The sequence below is a fragment of the Stegodyphus dumicola genome, chromosome 1 (genome assembly GCF_044657685.1).
Source record: "Stegodyphus dumicola isolate Sdum_Otavi_A_Nest chromosome 1, ASM4465768v1".
In the NCBI taxonomy this organism is placed as follows: domain Eukaryota; kingdom Metazoa; phylum Arthropoda; class Arachnida; order Araneae; family Eresidae; genus Stegodyphus; species Stegodyphus dumicola.
This window is the reverse complement of record NC_140768.1, coordinates 157225092-157245666: the sequence shown is the minus strand read 5'-3', so window position 1 is coordinate 157245666 and position 20575 is coordinate 157225092.

Below are 20575 nucleotides of genomic sequence, written 5' to 3'. Positions count from 1 at the left end.
ACGACTTTTGACTGTAGTACTTTTGTAAAATTGGAGCACATGAAATCTTCTGATACAAAAGTTTTCTCAAGAGGTTTGTGATAATACACAGAAAGCTGTATCAGATTTGATCGTTATGAATTGCACACATATGAGTGAAAAATAATGTGTATTACAGTTACATATTTCTTAAAATTGTTTTGAATTTTTTACTGTTTCTCATATTTAAACATTTAAACCATAATTATAAATAGAATATGTAATTGTATGTGCATCATTTATAAAAATGTAAAATCACACGAGGAAAAAAATCCTTAAGTGTGCTAAAGCTACGTTGGTATGGGTTGAATATAAAAGCTCATTATGTACCACATGTTTTATACATTTTAAATATAGTCCTCACTTATTAATTATCTTCACATCAATGATGTTTAAAATATTAATAATTATATTTTGTTGATCACATAGTTTTAGCTTATTTTTTTAACTATTATTGTAATAGACATTTATATAATGAAAGGTTTTCTTAAAAGAAAAGTGATAAAGTTTCCTTCCTTCACTCTAATTTAAAAAGATTTGTGTAGCTTCAATGAGCTGATTTGTTTCATTCCTATTTTTTAATTACAAAATTTTTTACATGATTGTGTGCGGATTATGTGATAATTTTAAAAGTTATATTCCTTTAAGAAGTAAGATTGGATTATTTGAGTAAAGAAAGCACAAAAATGCTGTTCACCTAAATCAAGCCATTCAGATAACTTCAAGTGACAGAAAAACAATGCAATGCAGAGAGATAAGTGTTTCTAAATTAATACTAAATAGGTAAATAATAAATTAAAATATAAAAATTAAATAAAAGAACAAAAAATTGAAAGTAAATCACTAAGAAATCATGATTTAGGCAATATAAAATTTAAATGATAAAAGGAATGAAGAATAAATTAATAAAATATTATAAAACTCAAATGAATAGTGAAGAAATTATTAGTAACAAAATAGATTACTGAACGTAAAAAAAAAGAGGTAACTATTTTCAACAACATTGTGTTCAGCTAAAACTGCATCTTAATTTTGGTTCTGCTATAATAAAGACCATCTTGACATCATGGGCACTTTATTAACTAGATGGGTACTTCTAAAAATTATTTCTTGTGACTGGATCCAGTTTGGATATGGAGATTTACATCTTCAGTTGTTCAAGTGTTTGCCATATATTTTGGTTTTTCAAAGGAAATTGATGCATGCATACGATAAATGCAAATTTTACTATAACATGTTGCATTCATAACAAAATTTTTACGAATATCATCATTCATTTATGCATTTAAAAAAATATTGGTATTCTTCTGTTATCGGAACCAGATTAAAAAATTTATGCATGTATGAACTGGAATATCTATGTGCGTGTCTGCATATACATATATACACACATATACATACATAAGTACATATATATAAGCACATATATCCATACATACTACATACATACATTTTTCTCAATCCAGCCCCGATAACAGAAGAATACAAGGGGGATGAACACTAACTGGAATTATGATTTCACTTAAAACTGGTAAGGTAAAAGAGGTACCGAGTTCTGGTAGGCTCCAATTTTAAAATCTTACGTACTCTTATACACAGAAAACACTAGTAGTTCGGTCCGAGGTTCGAATCCCGCGAACGGGCTGGCTGCATGGGCGTTTTCGTGGTTTTCCCCATGTGTAACGTGTATACGAGCCAGTTTCCCTTAGAAAGTCCTCCACGAAGGCATCCCTCTCCTTAGGCAGATAGTCCTCATGTGCTTTGCCATAATTAAATAATCCAATCCTTATACACAGCACGTTTTATTAATGTAAATGAATGCCATATGTGAAAAATGATCCAGCAATCTTCAGTAAGTTACGAAGACTTTCTTGGATCACCCATAAGATGATAAACTGTAAATGTTCTTAATCAGAAGATACAGTTAAATAAACTATATGTAAACATAAAATTATTGTGAAATTTATTCAGAATTATTTTAAACAAATAAAGAAATTCAGCCAAATTTTACTGCAGTTTTTTGTTGTTGCTGAAAGTTCCATTGCTACTAATTAGCAATAACAACAGTTACTTCATATAGGTGGAATACGTTGTGACAAAATTTTGTTTTACGTGGCAGTACATTAAACAGCTTTACAGCAGCTCTGAACATGAATATTTCTTAATTTCTAAATCGGTAAATGTAAAAGTTTGAAGTGTAATGTGAGGTTTTCCCCAATTTATATTATTACGCTAACTGTATAATAAGTTCCTAAATTTTCTCTTTGTAATGGATATCCATGAAAATTAATAACGTTCCATAATGAAATTGCATTAAGTATGTTTTGCATTAAATGTATTATATTGTTATCATTCATAAGGGTTCTATGAGTAACACTACAATTTTGAAGTTGAACCGGCATCTTGTGGGGTCATTTTTAACATTAAATTGTTAACTGAAATAAACAGGCTATGCATTTTCATACCATGATGTAATTTTTTGTGGCAAAGACCTTGAATAACTAATTTATACATTCATTCGAAATAAAAATTCGTTTTTTCTGATTATATTTCTAATTTTGGCCATTACTATCTATGTCACGTTATTGATATTATATCTTATTAAATCTTTTTTATTTATACAAATTCAATATCTTTCACTTATGATGCATAAATGTACAGATATAAAGGTGCATTTTGTCTTTCGAATGGTTTTCTTTTTTCAATAGCAATATTCGAAATACGATTTGGTTTAGAATCGGCAGATTTTTGGACGACAAAGAGTCACTCATAACTATTATAAATTAAACATGCTAATTCACAGTTCCACTTTCAGTCGGATGACTTCCTAACTAAAATTGACCAGCACAATGCCAAATCGGCGAGAAACGTCGCCAGTCTGGAGTAATTCCAGTAGCAGGGGCAGACGGCGGTCATAGAAGCGGCGGCTCATAATGCGCATGCTCGCCGCATTGTGACCTGCTGGCCGTAGACGCTTGTGTTATTTCCTTTTGCGCATGCGCTTGGTGTCACAATTTCGCCAAGATTCGATAAATCGCCAAATTTAGGGCCGCATCCTCCCAAAGCCACCTGAAACAGAAAGCCTCCCAACCAAACTGCGACGTCACGCAAGTTGGGGAAATAGTTCATCGCCATTCCGTTGACCCACCATGTGCTTAGAATGCTTGGTCAAGCAGTCAGTATTATCTTCTACTGTGTGTTTGTGCTCTTTTGGTTCTCTCGATTTGATTATCAACAACCTGATAATTCTCTCGGATTATTTTAGCAAAATATGGTGAATACATGCTGTGTTCCGAATTGTAAGGGCAATTATCCAAATGGCCCAATTGTATCTGTTTTTAGTTTTCCAAAATGTCCTGAACTGAAGGAAAAGTGGTTAGCAAAGATACCGCGAGATTTTGAGCCATCACCTCGTTCCAAAGTAAGTTTGAGTTTTATTAAAAAATTTTTTCTCTTTTATTTTACCTTTCAAAATGTGGTATTAGTCTTGAATTGCTATTAAATTTTAAATAATAATTAAATAAGTAAAGAATTCCGATTTTATGATATAGCATTAATACTTTGGCATAACGAATTATTACTTATTCAAGATGCTACAAGAATAATAATTTAAATTACTTTTTACTTATATTTGTTACTCTTAAAATAAATTAGTTTCACTTAAGTCAGTTTATGATAAATAACTGTAGTAAAAAGAATGAAAACAATATTTGTAAATATATCTCATCTTTAGTTATGACTATTTACACCGCCCCAAAAAATGTCATAATTTTATAAGAAATAAATCATTGATGCAATTTATATACTTTTAAACAAAAATTCAGAAAAGAGTGAACGTTTAGATAATTTATCGCATAAAAGAGTATAAGTTTAGATTATTTATTCATTAACTTTACTTTGAAAAAAAATGCATTTAAGTAGCTTTAACAAGAGGTAAACTACTAAATTATTCAATTAATTACTTTACATGAAGAACAGGACATATTATTCTCCTTTATGTAAGTGTTCAGTGTCTTTACCTAGTGGTAAAGACACTGAACGCTGGTAGTTCGGTCCGAGGTTCGAATCCCGCGAACGGACTGGCTGCATGGGCGTTTTCGTGGTTTTCCCCATGTGTAACGTGTTATACGAGCCAGTTTCCCTTAGAAAGTCCTCCACGAAGTCATCCAGGCACGTTAGGCAGATACCCCTCGTGTGCTTTGCCGTAATTGAATAATCCATCCAATCCTTTATGTAAGGCTATTTGGATAGGAGAAACACTTTTCCTGTACAAAATGCATTAAAATGGCAAAGTACAGATTAGTTGAATGAGTGTTGCAATTTTTCCGTTTTTGTAACATGCAGACATGAATCAGTTTTCGTTAGGAAATGCTCTACGAAAACATCTCGTCTCTTAGGCAGATAGTGCTTCATTTTAATTAACCAACATATCAAATATACGAACTCGAAAAGTTAGAACTATGTTATGTGCTCTGAAATCGGCAGCGTATAATGGGATTAATTTTCTGTCAGCCAATGTAACTAATTGACATTAAAGTAGATTTGGATGACGTAAATTTGCTAATTATCACTTTTTATGCATGATCATTTAAATTGTTGAAATATGTTAGGGAGTACAATGCTATTTAATTGAATTTTTTTTTTTATTTTATTTTCCGCTGCTTAATAAAACACATTCGAACATCATAAAAATTGAAACCAAAGCTGAAATGAGCAAAAAAATTTTTAAGTTAATGATTAAAGTTAATACAAACTTTTTGTTGTAAAAGTTAAAGTAAATTATATGATGTTTTAGGTGTGTGAACTTCATTTTGCCGATGCTGCCATCAGACGCACTACTCAAGCATACGATGAAAACTATAGAAATAAAATTAAAACAACCTCGTTTGCAGAAGGATGCTGTTCCTACCATTTTCCCCAACTGTCCAAAGTATTTATCATCTATTCCAGCAGTGCGAGAGCCTGCAAGACAACACCAGACTGAGCAACGATACATAGAAGCTGCTATCGCTGAAAGTATTAAATATCAAAAAGAGTATGATTCTAGATATAATTTTAATTCTTTCAGTGACTGTTTAAAATGCATAAAGAATTCTGAAATTCCAGATGGCTGGATTTTTGTGCATAAGGAAAATAACGTTTATTTTCATTTTCTAACATATAGCCCACCGACTGCAGAAATGGTGTTTTCAGTAAACATTAATTCTGATTTACAAATGACAGCTTTCACAAAAGATATCCCTATTAATGTTGTAAATAAAAATGGTCTACCATTAAGTATAAAATCTGTATATAAAATATTTGATGTTCTAAATTATTTAAAACTCAATATAAATGTGCACACTGATAATCTTGAAAGCTGTATTAATTCTACGAAACATTGTTTAAATAATTTGAAAAATTTGGTTAATGAAGAAAAAAAAAGTGCTGTAAATTTTTTATGTGACCAAGTATCATTACTTGGTAGCAGCAAGCATCATAGTATGTATTCTCATGAATTTTTAATATTATGTTGTCTCATTTTTACGATTTCTCCCCATGCATATAGATTTTTAAGACATTCATGCATAGCTACTTTCCCGCATCCAAATACTTTGCTACGATTATGTTCAAAGTATAACTCAAATCCCATCTTAGAACAATCAGAAGATAATTTTCTTAGCTATATTAAACAAAAAGAACCATTCGTAACAGTAGATGACAAAAACTTCATACTTCTTATTGATGAAATACATATTAAGCCTTACCTAGATTATAAAGGAGGTAGGATTTTGGGTTTGGATTTTTTGAATGAAAATATAGCTAACAGTGCATTTGTATTTATGATTCAGAGTATATCATCGAAATATAAAGACTTTGTTCATATACTACCCGTTAAGAAAATCGTAGCAGATATATTATTTCATTACATAAAAAAAATTATTTGTGGACTAGAAGAAATTGGAATACACATTTTCTGTATTATAACTGACAATAATGCCATATGTGAAGTTGAACCTCTACTTGATTATTATCTTTATTTTGATGTAATTTAGTAAATCGCGATTGGCAACAGTTGAGTTTTTACATCTACGTTTTCGAGTTTGTTCTATTGTTTACTTTCGTTTTTAAGGAATGAGAATAATGACTTTTTGAGATGTTTTTCATGAGTATTTAAAAACTGATGAGTAATATTTTATGCCATTTATGTTCTGAGTATTGCTTTGAGGTGTCAAAGCTAAAACTAACACTTAATTAGACTTGTAAATAGAACTGTAATATTAAACTGTTTGTGTTGTGACGAGATGTCTTTCATTGGTTAATTGATTGTATACTCATTTTCCATCATAATTCTTCTGATATCGAAGGTAAAACGGGATATCTGGCGTCCAAGAGACAGGACTACGGCTGCATTTTTAAGAGCGAGTGAAAAACTATTTTATATTTTCTTTTATTCTTTGTGCATTATGGATATTGTTTTGAAAGATAGAAAGCAACTTAGAAGGTTGTTTACTCGAGCATGTAATACTATTGATGAGGAAGAAATCAAATTAAATCGTGCTGATAAACTTAATAAATTAAAGCTAATTGAAGAGAAAACTTTATTAATGATAGCATGTGAAGAGAAATATAAACATTTGTTGTATTCTGAAAATATTTCCGATACCGAAATAGAGAAAGCGGTAGATGAGTCAGAAATGTATATTGATCGATGGAGATCTTTAAAACAGAAGCTAGAAACACTAGTGAGTGAACAATTATCTTCTAAAAATGAAAATTTGAACATTGTTTCGCAGCCGAACACTTTATTACGCTACCCAAAAATAAAATTATCTACTTTTGACGGTAGTGTAAGAAATTGGCTATACTTTTGGGGTCAGTTTCAAAAAATTGATGAGGACATTAATATCGATTTTCACGATAAATTTTTGTATTTATCTCAAGCAATGGAAAAAGGCAGTCCTGCTGAAGAATTAATTAAGAGCTATCCCCCAGGGGGGTAATAGTTACGAAAAAGCTTTAAAACAGCTGAAAATGCGTTTCGGCAGAGAGGAACTATTGATTCAGGTATATGTCAGAGACTTATTAGTATTAGTTCTTCAAAAACAGAAAACTTTTAAAAATTCATTAAGAAAATTGTTCGATCAACTTGAGAGTAAACTGCGATCACTTGAATTATTAGGTGTTACTAGGGAAAAATATGCTGCAATGCTTTTTCCACTAGTTGAATCATCATTACCCGAAGAAACTCTTGTTGCTTGGCAGCGCTATAGAACTGCTCATTGTAGAATTCGAGAAGTGAATTTAGATGATTCAGACGAAAGTAAAACTATAATTGAGAAAAGTAATTTAGAATGCACTTTAGAATTTTTACAAGCCGAAGTGGAAGCTGAAGAACGCATTTTTTTAGCCTTTCAAAGTTTCAACACATCGAAACCAAAAGCAGAAGTAAAACATAATCTTTCCTATGAGAAAAAGGTAATAGAGAACGAATGTAAGAGTAGAAAGTTTTCAAATATACCTAGTGCAATAGACCTTCTAACTTCATCTCAAATATCAAAACAGTGTATATTCTGTTCTAATTCACATTTTTCTGGAGACTGTCTAAAAGTAAGAAAAATACCTTTAAGGCAAAGGGAGTCACTGGTTGAACAATCTCACAAGTGTTTTTTATGTTTGAAATCTGGACATTCAGTCAAGGATTGTAACTTGAAAGTTGGTTGCTTGTGTTGTGATAGAAAACACCATATTCTTCTGTGTAGAAAGATGCACCAAATAACTATGTCAAAAAACGAAGAATCACCTGCAGTTGAAAAGAAAACTGAGATTAGTGCTGAAGTGGATCAAGCTCTTTCCAATTTATCTTCTACTCCGGACGTAATGCTTCAAACATCCAAAGTTATAATTAGAAGTAATGGGAAAAAACGCGTCGCAAGAGCTATTATCGATACTGCTTCACAGCGATCATATTTATTAAGAAGTACAGCTAAAGAAATGAACTATGAACCTCAGAGTTGTGAATATTTACAACACTCTTTATTTGGAGGGAAGGACTCAGGGATATGCAAGCATGATGTATACACTTTATATTTATCGAGTGTGCATGGGAATTATAATTGCAACTTTAAAGTTCTTAGTCAACAAATTATTTGTAAGTCAGTGCCACCTACTGTCAACAAGCTTTGTCTGAAAGAGTTAGCAGCCTGTAATATAAATATTGTGGATGATTGTCAAAATCCTATTGAGATTCTTATTGGGGCTGATGTAGCTGGAAAACTCATGACAGGTGGTCGTCGTGAGTTATCTTGTGGTCTCGTAGCTATTGAGACCAAATTTGGATGGTCAGTTATGGGACGAATGCCGAATACTTCGAAAAGTGAGTTTTCATCATCGTTCTTAGTTACATCCTTGTTATCCACTGTGGAGACCATAACAGATCTATGGACTTTGGACACACTTGGGATCACTGACCCATCAGTCAAGAAAAACCAGACTGAACTACAAGAAGCTGCTCGGTTACATTTTCTAAATACAGTTCGTATTGTGGATGATCGTTTCGAGGTTGATTTGCCCTGGTTGGAATATCATCCACCACTAACAGAGTATTTTGACTTAGCCGAGAGAAGACTGAACAAAACTGTTAAACGTCTTAAAATCGAGTCCAATTATGAAGCTTATGGAGATGTTTTCAAGGAATGAGTAGAAGAGGGAGTAATTGAAGAGGCTGATAAAAATTATCAAGGGCAAGTTCTTTACCTTCCTCATCGAGAAGTTATCAAAGAGAATAGCACTACAAAACTCCGACCGGTATTTGATGCTTCAGCCAAAGTAAAGGGATTTCCTAGTCTTAATGACTGTTTAGAAAAAGGCCCAAATCTAATAGAACAGCTTCCGAGTATTTTAACACGCTTTCGAAAAGAAAAGATTGGTGTTATTGCTGATATACGACGAGCCTTTCTTCAAATAAGTGTTTCACCTACTGATAGAGACTTTTTGCGGTTCTTATGGCTTGATAGTGATGGTCAACTGAAAGTGTACAGGCACTGCCGTGTAGTTTTTGGTGTAGCAAGTAGCCCTTTTCTTCTAAACTCTACTATTCAGCTTCACCTACAAACTGCTTTAGAGAAAGTAGAAACCGGTGAATCCTTATATACGAAAGGTGTCATTCAAAAACTTATGCATAAATTTTATGTTGACAATTGTGTCAGTTGTGTTAAAAATGAAGAAGAACTCAATCATTTTATTAGTGTATCAACTGAGGTAATGGCTGAGAGAAAATTTGAGCTTAGAGGGTGGAAGTTCAATGATATTAATGCTGATGCTTCTGCTGATACAAATGTGCTCGGTTTAATATGGAATAAAAAATCTGACACTCTAAGAATAAATACTGGTAGTATAAAAGAGTTATGTTTTGAAAACGTGATTTTAAGAATGGGGCGATTTTAAGAATTCCGAGAAAACGTCTGATGTTAAAAGACGATGCATATCCATGCATATTTAATGGCTATCCAATATATATGACGGAGAACTCACCGACAGTCAGGAGAAGCAGAAAGGAAAAATTAATGAAAAAGGAGAAAGAAATATTAACACTTTTGTTGGAAAATGACAAAATTAATGGATTCGATAAATTACTAATAAATGTTGACATCAAAATTAAAGAAACTGCGACCAAAGATACGAAATTCATTATCTATAAAAATTCTGATGAACTATTTTTTATGTTTTTATGTTTTTTGTCCATCTAAATGCATTAAAAAGTGCTTGGCTTAATCCTAGTATACAGTACACTCGGGATTTGGCGACATTGATATTACAAATGTTTTAGCGAGTCCAATAAATATTTTTTGTAAATATAACCTTGTGATCATTGTTCGTAATTCTATTCAGTTGAAATAATTCTTCTAAGCTATTTAAGAAAAGTTTCTATTAAATTATCAGAAGAACCGTCGAAAGGTTTAATTCAAATCGTATAACTCGCTGAAAAGTTATACTGAAACGCTGTTCAACCGATTGAAATTCCATGTATATAATTTACTGGATGATTATATAAATGAACATCTGAGCTCGAGGCTTGCGCGCTTTGGCTAGCTGCCAAATTCAAACACGTTAGTTAAGTGCGCAATAAATTTCAGACTCTACTTATTTTCAGGAATGTTTTCTACACGATTTTGAAATTCACCATCGGAATTGAGGTATTTTTGAATTGAGAAGAAATCATCATGGTAATGCCGAATTTCAGCTTGTTTCATTTGTGAATACAGTCAAAAATCGTTATTTCGTACACCCTTAATCCGGAATGATCTATAATCCGGACCTCAAAATTAAAACTTTCTGCGCATGCGCCGCGTTGAAACATGCGCATAGGCGTTTACGCGTGCGCGTAAGACCTTTACGACTGCGCATATGCGTGTGCGCAAGTGTAGAATACGTTTTCGCGTGCGCGTTTAATGTATAACGGACGGTAGCTAAAATTACCTAATTATCTATTTCAGTTAATGTTGGTGATGCGTTGTTCCTTAATCTTCGAATTGGATCCGGATTATTATTTTTTGCAGACTGTAAGAGCAATTTTATAAAAGTAAACTTGAACTTTCGATTATGTCAAATAGAATTTCCGATGCTGGAGCTCATAAAATATCTACAAAACGAAAGTATGTTTCGATGTCCATCAAACAAAAAGTGGAATTGCTGCAAAAAATGGATAAAGACATGAAGAAGGTGACAGAGAGGCTAGTGATAACGAAAAAATTTCGATTGACAAGTTAGTCGGTATTCTCGGCACAGCAATTACGGGACTTGAATAGCGGAACTTTGTAACTGAACAAGAAATTATGTCTGTTTATAGAATTAAAGAGAAAGTATTATCACATAAAACGAAGCAACTTAAACAACTTGCATTGAAAGAAGTGTTTAATTTAAGTAAACAAATAAATATTAAGCTTTTTTTTTGTAAATTTTGATACCCTTTAGATCATAATTGTTCTTTATTTCATAAATTACGGTTTCATATTTTTAATTTTAGAATTTCTGCATGCCATCTTACGAGATTTAAACTGATGATCTATAATCCGGAAAAATCGATAATTCGGAATCGCCGAAGTCCCGACGAGTCCGGATTAACGACTTTTGACTGTATCTGCTCTACAAGACCACACCAGAATTTTGAATTTTGGATGCATCATTTAAAGAAAATATCGGATGCAACTTGCTAAAATCATCCCATACAGTGAAATAGTGTTCTGTTTTGGTGTTTTATGTGTTACCAGTGTTTAAATTATATGGTGGTTTTTCTCCAATCTTCGGTGTCCCCAGCAGTGCAATATTTGGGTGAGAGGGTGAGTGAGTGAGAGATTATGGTGCAAAACCAAAGATGATTATAGCGCGCCAAACACGAGATGGGATGATTACAAATGATGAAATTAAAATACGAGTACAATAAATAGAATAAAAGTATACAAATGTACCAAATCCAGAGGATAAAGTCATACAAAAACAAGTTAAAAGCACACATTAAAATTCAAGACACAGTCTTCAAAACAAATTACATTAGATAACAAAAGCCAGTCTCTTTTAAGTAAGAAAATAAATTACAATTGACCTCTCTTCCGATTAAACAGTCGAGAGGTAAGTCACAGCTATTAAAATATTTCTGACGAAGACTATTAAAACATGGACACTCAATTAAAATATGACGGACAGATAGACAAACATTACAATTTGAACAAACAGGCTTATTCTCACTCAGACTCTTTTAAAAGGTCACTCTAGTGGGGCCAATTCTGAGGCGAGTCAGAAGAACTTCCTCCTTACGATTTTTGGTTAATTCCCAATCCTCAATTCTAGGCTTTACATGTCTTAATTTATTTTGAAGCTGAACATCCCAAAGTTGCTGCCATTTTTTTCGGATCTTCTGTTTCACAACACAACAGATGTCTGCGAAAGGCATGAGAAGACTGGACAGTTCAACAGCACATTTCGTTGTGATAGCTGCCAGGTCATTCCCTTTTATTCCCACATGCCCGGGAACCCAGCAGTACCAGATTTCATATCCACGACCTGTTAAGTTTACATGTAACTTAAGAATATACACTATTACTGGATTTTGAGTGTTAGAAAAAGCTTCTAATGATTTAAGCACACTACACGAGTCTGTATAAACTATAAATTTTTTGTGACAGAGCCTTGAGATGTACAAGAGACTATAATATATCGCAGTTAGTTCGGATGTTAAGACAGAGAAAGAACGGTGCAAGCGTCTGCCTTCCATGTGATCTTCAATTACAAATGCCATTCCAACATGATCTTTTGACTTAGATCCATCTGTATAGACTGGAAGATAACTGCTATATTTGTGCCTGTGCTCAACGAAGAGTCGTCTGTATACGATCTCGTTTGTGCTTGCATTCACGTGATGTTTGAAAACATCAAGAAGCTGAATCCGTGAATTTTCCCAAGGTGGGATTTCAAAGTTCTGTACTGCTTGGGGGCGCATATCAGAGAGGGAATGTTCCTCAATGATAGGGCGAACTCTTAAAGGAAAGGTAGGAATACAGGATGGACGTTGTTCTTAAACTTAATATGTTTCACAAACTATAATCAATCAACAAATGGACTGTATTCCTACACTTTTATTTCATTACACTAATCATAAATAATATGTTAGAGATGCGAAATAATTGATACTAAATAAGCGAGCCATTCTACATGACTGTCACAAACACAATTCTATCAATCAATTATCTTGTTGCCACACATAAAGTTCAAAACTAAAGGAAGAAAAACAAAAGGAATTTACGCTGTTTGCAACAATAAAATGAAGCAAACGATACTCACATAAACATTCTGGCCCTCGTTGAAATCCCAGGGGATTTCAACAGTTGGAGCATTTTGAAACTTCTTAGTCTGTAATAAAAGATAAACATAAGAAAAATAATACAAAATATTATATGCGAAGCAGTCCATAGTTTTTTAGTCTGAATAGGAAGAGGACACAATTTCACGACTGGTCATTTTATGACACCATGACCATTTTTAATACTAGCAAATCTTTGATCTGAGCCCGGATGAACAGCAATTATTCTCCCTAACGTCCATTTAAGAGGCAGAAGGTTGTCTTCTTTGATGAGGACTAAATCATTGACTTCTAAATTGTTTTGACTTTTTTGCCATTTAGATCTTTGTTCAAGCTGAGACAGGTATTCTCGACTCCATCTTTTCCAGAAGTGCTGAAAAATAAACTGTCTCACATGCCATCTGTCAAGGTGATTGAAGGAACTATAATTTAGGTCTGGTTCAGGTATGGCAGTTAAAGACGTTCCTATTATAAAATGACCAGGTGTTAATGCAGTTAAATCATTTGGATCAGCCGATGTTGGACACAATGGCCTAGAGTTGAGACAAGCCTCAACCTGAGCTATCAAGGTCTGAAATTCCGGATAGGTCAACACAGTATCACCAACAGTCCTTTTTAGATGTAATTTCATTGACTTTACTGCCGATTCCCATAGTGCACCAAAATAGGGAAATGATGGCGGGTTGAATATCCATTTTATTTCCTCTAAAGACAAAAATTTGTGAATTTCTTGATTTTGCTTACATTGCAAAAAACATTTTCTGATTTCTTTGTCTGCACCTTTAAAGTTAGTACCGCAGTCACTATAAATCTCAAATGGTTTCCCTCTTCTTGCAATAAATCGTTTCAATGCACTTAAAAATGCCTTTGTTGACAAATCTTCTACCACTTCCAGATGTACTGCCTTGATTACAAAACACACAAATAAGCATACGTAATATTTAAATGATTTTTGTCCACGTCCTGCACGATGTTTAATCATGAACGGTCCAGAAAAATCTATTCCAGTTCGATGAAATGGTCGCGATTGTGTTACTCTAGATTCCGGCAGATCAGCCATTATTTGACTTGCAGGTTTAGCTCTAAGTTTACAAGTGATACAAGATCTTACTACTTTTCGGATAGCAGATCTAGCAGCTATGATCCAAAATTGCTGTCTAATTAAAGATAGAAGTTCCGGTGCTGCATGCAGATATTTGACATGAAAGTGTCTAATTATGATTTCTGTCAGATTGTGTTTTGAAGGTAATAAGATTGGATGTTTTTCATTTTCTGATAGTTGCGCATTTTTCAGTCTTCCTCCTACACGTAACACTTTGTTGTCATCTAAAATTTGACACAAGCTAAGGAGGTTGCTGTTTGTAGGTAAGTCCTTTCCCAACTCCAAACATTGAATTTCTTTAAAAAAATGAAATCGCTGTATTATTCGGACAATACAGAAAGCTGCAGCTCGAATTTCATTACTAGATAAAAAAGACGTATTTCTTTCTAGATATGCTACTTTAGAATTCGATATGAATCTTAATATCCAAGCAAATATGCGTTGTAACTTTGGAAATGAAGATATATTTGATATAATAGCAAGTTCCTGTACAGGTTCAGAAACTACAAATGAGACTGTTTTACGTGCATCTGGTAATGCCTCTTCATCTATAAGAATATTTTTAGACAAGGCAATCTCACTGCACTTTAACCAAGAAGGACCATTCCACCACAATTGATGAGATAATAGTTCTACAGGAAATAACCCACGTGAAGCACAATCAGCTGGATTTTCCTTTCCATCAACATGGCTCCAGTTCTCAGGTGATAAGATGGATTGTATTTCAGAAACTCTATTGGATACGAATACTTGCCATTTTTTAGGATCTGACCTTAGCCATGACAACACGATTTGTGAATCACTCCAGGCTTGCACTAAATCAAAATTTATAACTAATGCAGCTTTTACAGACTGAATCAAGCGTGCCAATAACACTGCTGCACTTAATTCCAGTCTTGGAATCGTAATAGATTTTAATGGTGCTACACGAGTTTTAGCTGTTACGAGTTTAACATTAATGTCAGAGTTATTGCAAGTTTTGATATAAATAACTGCTGCATAACCTCTTTCAGACGCATCACAAAATCCGTGAAGTTCACATCGAAAATAATTAGGTAGCAGAATTTTCCTAGGTATATTTATAGTATTCAAAAGTTTAACTTCTCTACATAGATTTCTCCAATTTCGATCAATCTCTTCTGTTACAGGATCATCCCATGATAACTGTAATTTCCACAATTGCTGAAGGATCATTTTAGCGAGAATTACAAACGGAGCTATCCACCCCAATGGAACGAATAGTTTTGCTACGAATGACAAAATAATTCTTTTAGTCGGAACACTTTGATACTCTATTACACCGACATTACATTTGAATTCCTGATTGTCCAGATGCCATTCCAATCCCAGAACTTTCAATGTTTTGTCTTCTATTACACGATGAATATTGTCACTATCTGTGTTTGTTAAGCCAGAGGTTTTTAACAATGTTCACTTGTCGACAATTTGTGAAGCTCAAAGCCACCACTGTTTAGCAGATGTTGCAATTCGTCTATCAATGCAATAACTTCCGAACTATCTTTTACACCAGTTAACATATCATCAGCATAAAAATCTCTTAAAACTATATTCTTTGCCTTTGGAAAGTTCAATCCTTCATCAATCGCTAACTGACTCAAAACTTTGGTTGCAAGATATGGAGCAGCTGCAGTTCCATATGTAACTGTTTTCAAACGACAAACTTGTATTTGTTTATACGGGCTATCTCTCCATAATATTCTCTGAAAATCTCTATCTTTTTCATGAACCTTTATCTGTCTGTACATCATTTTAATATGAGCGGTTATTGCAATGTTATAAAGTCTAAATCTTAGTAAAATACAAATAAAGTCATCTTGTATTTTTGGGCCTATCATTAACCCTTAGCCTGTCGAGTGATTTTCTGCGAATCCCTTTAAAACTGTCGCTAGTTTTGAACCGAACTTAACGTAAAATGTCGCGAAAATAACCCTAAACCTCTGAAAATTGTCAAGCAGTTCTTTTGTTATTTCCCATTCCTCCCAGAATTTTACTTCAATGATTCCGCTAAGTGAGATTGATTACACTAGATATTGTTCGGTAGATGTGAGCTCTCAAGAGAATTGCAAAAGGCTAGACCCTCCGTGATGACCGTCTTAATGCCGCAGGGGGTGCAGTTGCGAAACTTAAAAGTTTCCTTCCCTTAAACAATCTTATCTCTACATATCTTCTCTACATATAATAAAAGAAAGAGTCTGTCTGTGTGTGTGCCTTTCGTTTGCGCTGCGCGTAAGCTAATAGACCCACGGCTACGAAATTTGGTACATAGGTACATCTACACAAGAGCAAGTGCACTTCGAAGCGATTTTTTCAAAATTCGAATTCGAATTTTTTTTATTTCATGTTTTGTGACGAAATCGTGTCATTTTGAAACATAATGGGCTATAGGGAAGCGAGATTTTACTCTACACACTCCATTTTTACATCGTCATGAAACGTAGGCACTTAGCTATTTTACGAACTTAAAATAAATTTCGTTTTTCAATAAATCGATTAAATACGATTTTATTTAACAAAGGGAGCTTAACACTTTTTCAAAGGGATTTTTTCTAAAAAAGTTTATTTTAAAAAATGTACAGTTTATTTTTCTTTGATTTTTGGACACGTTAAACTTTCATCCTTGCGAATGCTTTTACAAAAAGAATTTTGGAAAAATGATAATATTTTGTATTTTTAAAAGATTTTTTAAATGAAGCTTCCGAGTACACTTCTCACATCTCACATCTTTAAAAATGTGATTTTGGCAACAATTTTCCTGTCTTACTGTTGTTGATAGATTTTTGATGAAATCGCATCATTTTGAATAGTTTCACACTTTTAGAAATATGGGTTTGGCAACAATTTTTTTTCATCGTATTTCTTATGTCACTGTTTTTCTGTTTTTAAGAGATTGGTATATTTCATTTTCATTTTTATATAAATATTATATATATATATATATATTTTTTTTTTTTTTTTTTTTTGATAAAGTTGTTCTGTGGAGTAAAAGTCTGCGTGGAATTTTATGTTTTTTGAGTTGCTTTCATGTTATTTTTTGCTTATTTCCCTGTTTATAAGATATTGAAAATTTTGCATGATTTTTGTTCTACGGAAAGTTGGTTAATTTTTTAATTAGGATAATTAATATTTGTATTAAGAGATATAGCTAATTTCATTGTAATTTTTTCCCTTGAAAACATAAGATAAAATATCATTAATTATACTTTGCTTTTCAGAATTTTTTGTTTTTTGCATTCCTTTATTTTATTTATTGCTCATTTCACTGTTTTTAAGATATTGAAAAGTTTTGACTGATTTTTTTAGGAAACAAAGTTCTTAACCTCCTTTATACCATTTGAGTTCTTAAGATTTTGCAAAGGGAATTTGGTTAATTTATTTATTAGAATAATTAATATTTGTATTAAGGGATATTGCTTATTTCATTGTAATTTTGTTATACGTAATAACTTTTTTATGAAGTTGTTCTGCAGAGTTAAATCCTACGCAGTTTTTAAATTTAACGTTTGGAGTTCCCTTCAGCCATATTTCCGGTACATTTAAAAGTCAGACGAAGGCTCGCAGCGAAGCTGCTAGTTTTCAAATAAATTGGTTTTAAAATTTACCCGGTTATATTTTAAATTATTACGCATTTTTAACACAAGTAACCTAAATCTGTATGTCACTGATTATCACCGGAATTTCAATGCAGACTGATTAAACTGCTATCACTAAAATTATATTCTGACAAGTAACTGGTGCAACTTTCATTCCTTCTGAGATATTGCTGAAACATTTCGTATTATTTCCGATTTTCTGTATTTTTGTCATTAATTAAAAATCTTTAAAACCTTCAGCATTTTCCTATATTCTTCAACTGCATGCAACTATCAATTATTTTAAATAATTTCTTTTTTCCTTAATTATTACGTAGTTTTAAGAGAGTAATAAGCGAAACATTTGGGTGTTTTTTAAGGGTGATAATATTAATATTAAATTTGCATTTTACTTTTTCATATACATTCAAGATATTCAGAAAGGGAATTATAACTTGAAACCGTTTTCAGTGTATCATAAATTTATTGATTCAAATTAAAAATTCTTGCTTTCCTGTCCAAGAAACACTAGTAAATTTTATCTGAAATAGGAAAGATGAGACATATTAATAACAAACAAAGCAATTAATTTGTCAATTAAAGTCAAAGAACAAAAATCAATGTTATATTTTCAAATTTTGACAAGACTAGTTTCGATGGTTTTACCGAACCATCATCTTCAGCTGCAAAAGCGCCAATGAACGAGATAAGATATAATAAAAATTAGATTGTGAAAATTTGAAAATATAACGCTGATTTTTGTTGTTTGACTTCCAATTTAATGTTTGTTCGGCTTATTATTGTATCTTAATTAAACAAAGCAATGTTGGTACTTATTAGCTTACAGTATAATTTATTCAATGTGGTATTTTTGTAAAGAAAGAGTGTTGCTGTACATTTGGTAAAGTAAAAATAAGCATTTCATTTAATAATTATAAAAGTTATTAATTATTTAATAATTAATCATAAGAATATGAATAATTAAATATTTTTTCGGAGATATATTTTCCGGCGATATTTTTTTCTAGGGATCCCAGCATACATTTTTGAAGCATTATGCTCTAAATAAATGTCTTGTTTGAACATAGCATTTATTGTTGACAAATCTCCAACCAAAGGAAATACCTTACTAGGGAGGATATTCAAACAAAAATTTTTATTAGAATAAATATTTTCGTTATTTTAATACTACGAATAATATACAAACATTAGTTTAAGTTCACTATAGTTGAGTGAATAAGATTGCTGGATGTTGGTAGTTTGTTGTTGGCAACCGAACAGTTTAGCTGCTTGTGGTCTTTATGATTTTCCCGATGCGTAACGTGAATTCAAGCCAATTTTATTTAGAAAATTGCCCACGAAGGTGTTCTCTTAAAGCAGATAACCCATGACTTCTTAAAAATTGTAAAATATAATCTGTGGATATTTTCCGTTATACGATAACACGAAGAAAATGATTTCCTATACGAAACGTATGATCAGCGCTGTTATTGCCCGCCGTTTAATTAAATGCATCCATCTTATTCCTTACAATTTATTTTCCTTTTTCAAAGAAAGTTTAATTTCAGTAAAATGTACTATTTACAATGTGTCATTTTATTTTGCTCGTTTTTTTATGAAAATATTCAAATTCAGATAGGTATTGCGTAAGTTCAGAAAGCCAACTATTCTCCAAGCGGTAAGATAGCTGAGCACCGGTAAATTCTAGCGGCTGCATGGTGGGTTTAGGGGTTTTTCAGAAGTACAATTGATTGTGAATTAACAGTTCGTTTCCCACAAAAAAAATCTACCCCGAAGACTTCCTTTCCCTTAGACAAATAGGTCCTGTGTGCTTTATCATAATACAAACTCTTAAGCGTATAAATCTTTTATCATAGCCGATGATGACGATAAAATATTTTCTATCTGATGTGTCAAGTTAGCATAATTGTATATTTCTAACGAAAATTGTTTGGCTTATGTTACCCTATAATGAAAAAAAGATTCAAATCGGTTTTTAGCCTAAACAGTATTTTCATTATTAATTATATCACGAATTTTATCAATAGTATTCTTAGTATTAATTGCAGCATGTACTCAAAAATATAATATACAAAAAGCTGTGTCTAATGATTACGGCTATTTTTATATAAAATTTTATAGTATAAAAATTTAAGTTCATAGGTCAGCCATATTTGAAAGAGTACTTGTGTATTATAAGAAAAGAGAGAGAGAAATTTAAGAATAAAAAAATTTACCACGAAGTAATATAAAAATGCAATAGAATACAAAACAGTACAATACTATTTCATGTTTTGTGGATATACTTGAGGACAGAAACATGTTTCAGCTTTATTCGTTCATCGGAGAAAAACTTTTCATATGAAGCTATTTTTTTTTCAAATCTTTCACTATACAAGTAATACAAAAGCAGTATAGGAATTTCTTTTCTTAATACCCAACCGAAGAGCTGAGGGGACGTACAATGATTAACATACAATGGGTGCCTTGAATTATTTGGCTTTACATGCAGTTTCTTTATATATGTGAAACAAAATAAACTTTCACCCATTCCAAGATTTCAAGAACTCACAGAGAGAGAGAGAAATATCTATAACAAATTTTATTGCTGTCTGACTGATTGCTTCGGGAACGTCTTCCAACTCAAGCTTTCAAGCTTCAAGCTATTCAAATACGAACGCTTCTCAGCAAAGCCATTTGGACCGCATCTGCTTTGTTAAAGAAAACCTTTTGAGGGTAAAATCATCCACTTCATCGGGTTTTTCAAACAAAGCAGTCAGTGATCCTGTTACTACCTGCTGACCTAGAGAAATTTCTCAGAAACTTTTGTTCGAAGAAAACGAGTTTTATATTTTTAAGAATTTCCATTCTGACAGCAAGATTTTGTTATTTTTCATATATAGATGAAAAGAAACTAATTTGTTTTTAATAAAGAAGAAAAAAATTAATATGCTTATTTAAATTTTTTACACAGCACCGAGTAAGGAGACGAAATTTAATTTTCTTTATAAATATTTTTCTCAGACAATA